This window comes from Antechinus flavipes, chromosome 2 (genome assembly GCF_016432865.1).
Source record: "Antechinus flavipes isolate AdamAnt ecotype Samford, QLD, Australia chromosome 2, AdamAnt_v2, whole genome shotgun sequence".
NCBI lineage: Eukaryota > Metazoa > Chordata > Mammalia > Dasyuromorphia > Dasyuridae > Antechinus > Antechinus flavipes.
The window spans coordinates 685,323,435-685,332,976 of NC_067399.1; the positions used below are offsets into that span (position 1 = coordinate 685,323,435).

Here is a 9,542-nt window from a genome sequence, read left to right on the forward strand (position 1 = left end):
CTTGGGATCACTGAACTATTGAGAAGAACCAATCCTTTTATGGTTGATCATCGCACATTCTTGCTTTACAAAATACAATATATTCCTGGTTCTGCTTGTTTCACTCAGCATCAGTTCATGTAAATCTTTTCAAGTCCTGTTCATAGTTTTTATAGAATAATAATATTCTATTACTTTCATGTACCACAACCTGTTCAGCCAATCCCCAAATGAAGGGTATCCACTCCTTTTCCAATTCTTACCACAAAAAGAATGGCTGCAAGCATTTTTGCACATGTGGGTCATTTTCCCTCCATTAAGATTTTATAGTCACAGTTTTTTTTCTTAATTATAGCTTTTTATTGACAAAACATATGAACAGGTAATTTTTCAACATTGACTCTTGAAAAACCTTCTGTTCCAACTTTTCCCCTCCTTCTCTCCACCCCCTCTCCTAGATGGCAGGTAATCCAATACATGTTAAATATGTTAAATCCAATATATGTATATATATTTATACAATTATCTTGCTATACAAGAAAAATTGGATCTAGAAAGAAAGAAAGAAAAAAAAAACCTGAGAAGGAAAACAAAAATGCAAGCACACAATAACAGAAAGAGTAGAAATGCTATGTTGTGGTCCACACTTATTTCTCATAGTTTTCTCTCTGGGTGTAGCTGATTCTTTTCATTACTGAACAATTAGAACTGGTTTGAATCATCTCATTGTTGAAGAGAGCCACGTCCATCAGTGTTGATTATCATATAATCTTGTTGCTGTATATAGTGATCTCCTGGTTCTGTATAGCCACAGATTGCATTACATCATAAGACATTTCTCAAATGTATTCCAACTGATCCTCTAAAATGCTTTTTTGAAAATTCAGTAAGACTTTCAATGACATTAAGAGTTGACTCAAAAATGGCGTGACTTTCTAGCAATCTCTTGTCTATGCTTCAGTTTTCTCCTGAAAATTAAAGAGAGTTGGACTCTTTAATTCTAAAGTGTTTTTCAGCTTTATGTCTTATGATTTCTGGTGGTTTAGGAATTGGTAACATTCAAAGATGTGGCTGTGGACTTTACCCAGGAGGAGTGGGGCCTCTTGGACCATCCTCAGAAGGTGTTATACAAGGAGGTCATGCTGGAAAATGCCCGAAACCTGCTCTCCCTAGGTAAGGACATTTCCTCTGGTAAGTCCGAATCTGAAGCCAAAGGAAATATTTTTATTCTCTAGTGTGCTGAGTTAAGAGAATTTTTCAGTGACCAGAAAGGGAAAAGTTCTGGCCTCCTGTGTCCAACAAACAGGGTCCTATGGCAGGCTGATGTTCCTGTAAAATGTCTTCTCATTGTATGATAAAAAACTAAGGGTATCCTTGTGTGCTCCTGAAGCTGTCTCTTACCAATTCTAGGTAGTTTCAGGTCAAAGACCTGTCAGTGTGGAAGCATCTCAAACATGGAACTAGAGGTTATTTCTTTTAATTCTTACCTGTATATGAATTTTATCTTTCAAAGTTTTGAAAATTACTCAGGTAGCTTTTCCTTACAACCTGTTTCTCTTTGGAATAGGTATAGTTTTGAAATATTCTTCTTTTTAAAAAACACCACAATTTGTAGCCCAAAGCACATAATTATTCCTAGTATAGGAAGTTTGTCTTTTTTCTTCCTTCCTACTGCCCTCAAATTCCAACTTGATTTGGGAAAGGAACGGAAGGGAATAAGCATTAATTTTCACCTACTATTCTTCATCCCTAATCCATTTCCCTGGTCAGGGCTTCCAGTTCCCAGAGAAGATGTGATCTTTTATTTTGAGCAAAGAGAAGCACCCTGGCTTCTGGATCAAGAAAGTCTGAGGAGTTGCTTTCCGGGTGAGTGCAGTGGCAGCAGGCGTATGGGTATTATGATTACAAAAGGCTTCTAGGAATTACTGTAAAATAAATGCTCCATATGGGGAGAAAGATCAATCTAGAAATTCTTTTTCTGCTATTTCTCAGCATAGTTTCCTGAGCTAGGTACTGAATCTTGATTTTCCATCTACAACATGAGGGACTACATTACCTTGTAGGTCCCTTCTAGTGATCATCTATAATCCAATAATAGTTGTTTAGGATCTAGGAGAAAGGAATTCTGAAAAATGCTTAAAAGGATTATCCCAGATGAGGCATTTCTTAGAATTTCTTCAAGTCAACAAACATTTCAGTGCCTGCTCTAAGCCAGGCCCTGAGGTAAACACAAAAACATAAAGAGAGGCAAGGGACAACCTCTGCTCTCCTGGAGGTCACAGTCTGGTGGGACAGACAGTATATCAACAACTATGTAGAAACCCACTATGGACCAAATAAATTGGATATATTTAGTGCCTCAATAATTCACTACTTAATGAGGATAATTATGGCTTTTAAAAGGAGAGTACAATTGGGGAGGAAATAGTCAAAATGAAATAAAATTTATTTCATTTATACAGTACCTACTGTATCATTCACTGTATAGATATCTCATTTTATCCTCACGAGAATCCTAAGACTTGGGTGCTATTATTGTGCTCATTTTACAGCTAAAGAAACTCAACTTACAGAGGTCTTATAACCTGATAGCAAGTTTCTGAAGTGAGATTAAAACTCCAGTCTTTCTGATTCAAGGCCCGATCCACATTTTTTACACTGTACCACCAACTCTATTCTGATTAATATCATAGGTATCTATGAAGAAAGGATAATGAAAGGGAATGGAAAAACTGAGAGCAGAAATAATTTGTCAAATATTCTAGGCAGAGCATGTCTATTCACATGGTGTGAATTCCAGTCCCAGCTACTGCGGTTTGAGTGAAGTCACACAGCCACTCTGAGCTGGTGGCCTGAATTGTGCATGTAGTGAGAATGAATGTCATAGGTTTACTGTCAGGATCCAATGAAATTGTGCATGAAGTTCATTAGAAATGAAATCACCAGGGTGAGTAAATGGTACAGTGGGTAGAGCACCAGTGCTGGAGCCAGGATGACCTGATTCACTCTATTCTCTAAACTTAACATTTGCTAGCTGTAGGACCCTGGCAGGTTACTTAATCCCAACTGCTTCCCCCTCTTCCTGAAAAAAATAAATGAGTAGAGAGATAAAATAAATAAACAAAAAAGAAATTCAACCAGCCTTGGGATGTGAGCTAATGGGATTTTTTAAATGATTGATTCTACCCATTTGAAATTTTTCTCTTTGCCTAAGGAAATAGAAAATTCTGTTCAGCTGATGGAGGGGAGAAGATATCAATATATGTGTGTATGTGTTTAGTATCTATATTTGTTTTATTGCTTATTGTTATTGTTTTTTTAGAAATAGAGATCAGAAGTGAAATGAAGGACACTACTATAGATCTAAGCCTTTCTATGGTAGAAACTCACAAGCAAAGATTCATAAGTAATGGTCCCTGTGACTTCACTTGGAAAGAAATCTGTGTTATACATGAGAGAATCCACTCTGGGAAGAAGCATTGTGAACATCACCAATGTGGAAATGTTTTTAATGAAGGAGTTATACATCAGAGAATCCATACTGGAGAGAAAAGTTATGAATGTAACCAATGTGCAAAGGCTTTTACAGAAAGGAAAGCTCTTAATGTACATCAGAGAATCCACACTGGAGAGAAAAGTTATGAATGTAACCAATGTGCAAAGGCTTTTACAGAAAGGAAAGCTCTTAATGTACATCAGAGAATCCACACTGGAGAGAAACCTTATGAATGTAACCAGTGTGGAAAGGCTTTTATAAAAAAGGAAACTCTTACTGAATATCAGAAAATCCATGCTGGAAAGAAAGTTTGTAAATGTAACCAATGTGGAAAGGCTTTTACTAAAAAGAAATCTCTTATTCTACATCAGAGAATACATACTAGAAAGAAAACTTATGAATGTCACCAGTGTGGAAAGACTTTTGGACAAAAGGGAGATATTACTGTACATCAGAGAACCCACACTGAAGAGAAAACGTCTGAATGTAATCAGTGTGGAAAGGGTTTTACAAAAAGGGAATCACTTACTCTACAGAAAATCCGTATTAGGGAGAAACCTTATAAATGTAAACAATGTGGAAAGACTTTTAGACATAAGGGAGCTCTTACTGTACATCAGAAAATCCACACAGGGGAGAAACCTTATGAATGTAACCAATGTGAAAAGAGTTTTAAAAAAAAGGAATCTCTTACTCTACATCAGAGAATCCACACTGGAGAGAAACCTTATGAATGTGACCAATGTGGAAAGACTTTTAGCCATAAGGGAGTTCTTACTGTACATCAGAGAATCCACACTGGAGAGAAACCTTATGAATGTAACCATTGTGGAAAGGGTTTTAGACAAAGGGGATCTCTTACAGTACATCAGAGAATCCACACTGGAGAGAAACCTTATCAATGTAACCAATGTGGAAAAGCTTTTGCAGAAAGGGGAGCTCTTACTGTACATCAGAGAATTCACACTGGAGAGAAACCTTATAAATGTAACCAATGTGGAAAAGCTTTTACAAAAAGGGAATCTCTTACTGGACATCAGAGAATCCACACTGGTGAGAAACCTTATGAATGTAACCAATGTGGAAAGAGTTTTAAAAAAAGGGAATCTCTTACTTTACATAAGCGAATCCACAGTGGAGAGAAACCTTATGAATGTAGCCAATGTGGAAAGACTTTTAGACATAAGGAAGCTCTTACTGTACATCATAGAATCCACACTGGAGAGAAACCTTATGAGTGTAACCATTGTAAAAAGACTTTTAGATATAAAGGGGATCTTACTGTACATCAGAGAATCCATACTGGTGAGAAACCTTATGAATGCATCCAATGTGGAAAGGCTTTTACAAAAAGGGAATCTCTTACTGGACATCAGAGAATTCATACTGGTGAGAAACCTTATGAATGTAACCAGTGTGGAAAGGCTTTTACAGAAAGGGGAGCCCTTACAGTACATCAGAGAATCCACACTGGAGAGAAACCTTATGAATGTAACCAATGTGGAAAGGCTTTTACAAAAAGAGAATCTCTTACTGTACATCAGAGAATTCACACTGGAGAAAAACCTTACGAATGTAAAGACTGTGGAAAGGCTTTTACAAAAAGAGAATCTCTTACTGTACATCAGAGAATCCACACTGGAGAGAAACCTTATGAGTGTAAACAGTGTGGAAAGGCTTTTGCAAAAAGGGAATCTCTCACTGTACATCAAAGAATCCACACTGGAGAGACACCTTATGAATGTAACTATTGTGGAAAGGCTTTTAGACATAAGGGTGCTCTTACTGTACATCAGAGAACCCACACTGGATAGAAACCTCATGAATGTAACCAATGTAGGCTTTTAGATCAAAGGGAGTTCTTAATACATGAGAGAATCCACACTGAGGAAAAACCTTATGAATGCAACATGTAGAAAGGCTTTTACAAAAAGAGAATCTCTTACTGTACATTGGAGAATCCATGCTGGTGAAAAACCTTATAAATCTAACCAATGAGGAAAGGCTTTTACATAAAGGGGAGTCCTTGCTGCACATCAGAGAATCCATACTGGAGAGAAATCTTATGTATTCAACCAATGTGGAAAGGCTTTTACAGAAAGGGAATCTCTTACTGGACATCAGAGAATTCACATGGTGGAAACCTTATGTATGTAACCAGTTTGAAAAGAGTTTTAGACAAAAAGGAGATATTCCTTTATATCAGAGTGTCCATACTGGAGAGAAACTTTATGAATGTTATCAATGTGGAGAGGGTTTTATTTAAAACTCATTGGTTTTTGCCAAATCTGTGAGGAAATGAAAAGGCATTAAAATAAGGAGGAAATTAGATTTGGAAGAGATCATTGGTAAAAGATGGGGTGGTGCTTATGCCTTCCATAATTAGCTGTCTCTCACAGGAGTATGAAGAAGGGAAAATAAAAGATAACTAGGGATAGAAGATAAGTTCAGAGGTGTACTGCAGCCTTCTTTTCCATTTGGTTATTTGAAAGGCAGTATGGTGGAATGGAAACATCACTAGATTGGGACTCAGATGAGAAGGGCTAAAATTCTGGGTTCTGTACTTCTGTGGCCTCAGGAAAGTAATTTAACTTCATGGGTCTCAGTGCATTTAAATTAGGGTGAGGATCTCTTCCAGCTCTGAATCCTTTGAGAAGCCAAAGATAAACCTGAAGATGAACCCTACTCATTGCTGCTTCTTGCTGGATCCTCAGCTTCAGATTCAGCCTAATAACTCAGAGACTTCACCAAACCTCCTGGATATGATTGGCAGTTTGGAGAGGTAGAAAAACATGAGAAATTCTAAAACTACATCTTGTGAGTCAGGAAACTTGCACATCATTCCTAAATACACAACCCGTGTGCAACAGGCGAAATAGGTTACTTGCCATATTTGTTCAGGCAGAAAATGTTTTTATCAAGATGCTTTTATTCAAGATTTCCACTCTTGAAATTTCAGCTTTCCTCCATCAAATTAGCAGAGATGACCCCAAAGGCTGGACATAGTGTAGGAGGCTATAGAATTAGATACACAATAATGCAATGTGTATGTGGCTCTGAATTAGTTCATCTCTTCTGAAAAGCCATTTGGTTTTAGGATTCATTAAAAGATGAGTAAATATCCATACTTTGTGGCACCAAGAACCCACAGCAAGGCATCAATTCTAGGAAGTGAGGGGAAGGGAAGGAAGTATTGGTGAAAAACAGTATAGATGCAAAAGAGAAAATAGATGCTCTTCAGTTAGAGAATGTCTAATCAATAGTTATACATCAACATATTGGAATATCGTGCCATTCTAAGAACCATTGGATAGGAAGAAATCGGAGTAGCATGAGATATGTAAATAAATGGAGAAAGATTGAAGTGAGAAACCCAAGAAAAGTTATATATACACTATGATTCCCATAAATAAAAATCCCCCAAATACTCAGCCTGATCAGTGATCTCTTCCATTTGAAATTCCTTCCAGCAATGTAGTCCATGTCTATACATCCAACCTGTGTGACTCTTACCTGTGTATCACAGAAGATCAACACAGAAGATCCATCCCACATGAAGGAGTCCTTCCCTACTTTCTCCTGCCACCTCAAAGGCACTTGTAGACTGTTCTGGCTGTCCACCTATCAGCTCTCTCCATCAGTTTGAACATAGCTCATTTCTTCTATCCTACAATTCTATCATGAGAAGTATGAGCTATGCAAATTATGCCAGCAGAGGAACTTCAGAAAATGTTTTGATCAGCAAACCTCTGACTCAGCAAATGGAAAGGGGAGGGGGGGGAGGATAGTTGCCAGATGTGGCACTAAATTGAACTATAAATTAGCTTGAAAATGTTTTAATTTTGTGTTAACAATAGGAAAACCATTTCTCTGGGACCCTATAATCTGTCAGTTGTTGACGGGTTTATGCCTTAGGCAGAAATGGGGGACCATCAGCAGCTGTTGTCTTCAAGTATGTCTTGTCACATGACTCAGACACTCCAGAGGAAAGGGTGATGACTTTGAACAGTCCTCCCTTACATCCAGTTCACTTGCAGCTCAAGATTATTACTCATTGATGGCCTCAGTCCTCTTCAAGAACTAAGGACCAGTAACAATAATCTCCAGGTGAAGCAGCTCTTGAGTTCAAAAGTTCAGTTTTCCTATCACCCACTTTTAAATGAAGAATTTAAGAGTAGTGCTTTCGTAAAACACTCATCTTCAAAAGGAACTGTCCTCTCAGCACCACCTGGGAATCACTTCATGACAAGGAAATTTATTATCTTCTCTATGTTTATCTGTTCTGATTCAATTGGAGAACATCTGTTTTTGTCCAAATCAGCCAAGATGATGCCATCCTTGGAAATATCATCTCTAAGTATTTTGGGAGCAATTAGAGGAAATTTGTTTTCTGTCAGTTATTTCTGCAAGATCCAGGTGGAAAGAATCAACATTTTCAGGATGAAAATAGGGGCTGTTAGCAGCTCACATTTCAGACTTTGAACCAATCATGTTGCCCCTGCCTCCATGATGCTGTCCATCCTTTAACCAATTAAATTGTTTTCTCCACCTACCAACTCCTGTTTGGTGATCTGTCCTTAAAACGGGGAACAGGGCTATCTTTCATCCTCCGGGTCTTCAGCTCCATGTGGAAGCCATTGGTCCTCTTTACTCTTAAATTTGAGGGAATCTAATAAGCTGCTAATGCTCAGAGCTTTGGGCCTCACTTGATGTGGTGATACTCCTGACAGTCAAGCCTGGAGGTCTTTAGGCTCCTTGTGCAATCTGTCCTAGAGGAAAACTGAAGCTTATATAATCTGTGCATGGAAGCCACTGTCATCCAATTAAACTTGCTTGTCTTCAAGCCATCTCACCATTTGTGTCTTCCTTGTTGAGTCATTATTGATGGCTAGCAACAAGCAGAGCTCCTAAAAGTGAATGCAGAATGTCTGTGTAGCTGTGAATTGATGTGTAGCAGGCTCGCCACCTTCCCCAACCAGGACATGTTGACCAATTAGATCAAACAAGTGCTCCAGCACAAAGAGGGAATAAACTTGGAAGTTACCTATGTGAACATGTAAGCACCAGGAAACCGTGTCTGATGTAAGTTCAACACAACTTTGGTGACGAATGCATGGAACAGGAGCAAGGCAACCCGAACTAGACAATTTATGATTATGTTGTGGCGCATAGATTGCTATAGCTGGTTATTGTTTAATATTACTGTCCAGCTACAATGTAACAATGGATACTTAGAAACCCCTGGTGTTATTACAACACTACATAAAGAATATATAAACCCTGGCTCTGAGACCAATAAACGAAGTTCAGAATTCAATAATCAAAGTCTCTACCTGTCCAGCATCATGCCTTCTGCTCGAAGAAGGCCTTGAGCTGCTCTCAATTTCCATGGTGGCAAAGACATTAGAGAGGTTTGCACTCATATTCGGAAACTGAAGCAAGGTTTGAGTGACGTGACACACTTGATCAGAGTCTGAGACAGGATTTAAACTCATGAAGTTGAGTCTTCCTGATTCCCAACCCCATCACTCTGTATAATATTGTGCCCCAGCAATCCTTGATCTCACCTTAAAGGAAGCTGTAAGCTTGGAGAGCATTTGTTATTGTTGAGTCCCCCCACTTGTATCCTTGCTTAATTTTGTACAAACCACTTTGTAATCTATAAATTCCCTGTTCTTGTACCCTGAGGGGATTCCTGTGACAGAGTTTGAGCCTTGATACTAAGGCAGGAACAACTGGGGCCCAAGAAGGGGTGAAGTTGTTTCAAGGTATAAAAACCTTGCTCTGTGGCCTGTGCTTTGTCTCCTTCCACTAGCCTACACGGGTGGAGGTGATGCCCTATTCCTGCAGGAATTGAATAAAGTGCTTTCTGCTCTGGCTCTGAGAAACGTCTCTTTGAATTATTTTGGGTCAGTAGTCACTGTCCCACACAGCTTTTTGGGGGCTCGTCTGGGACAGTGAGTGTCCTCTCACTGACTTCCTCCTATCACCTGTTGGGGAGCAGCCCCAATAGTCTTTGGACCCGAAAGGGGAGATCCCACTGGGGGACGGGGATAGGATCCCTAAG

At 38.8% G+C, this 9,542-nt stretch overlaps 1 pseudogene; it reads left to right on the forward strand.

Annotated features, from left to right (window-relative positions):
* The first annotated feature begins 1,988 nt into the window (after positions 1 to 1,988).
* Positions 1,989 to 5,391, forward strand: LOC127547043 (zinc finger protein 260-like; annotated as a pseudogene).
* The last annotated feature ends 4,151 nt before the right edge of the window (positions 5,392 to 9,542 follow it).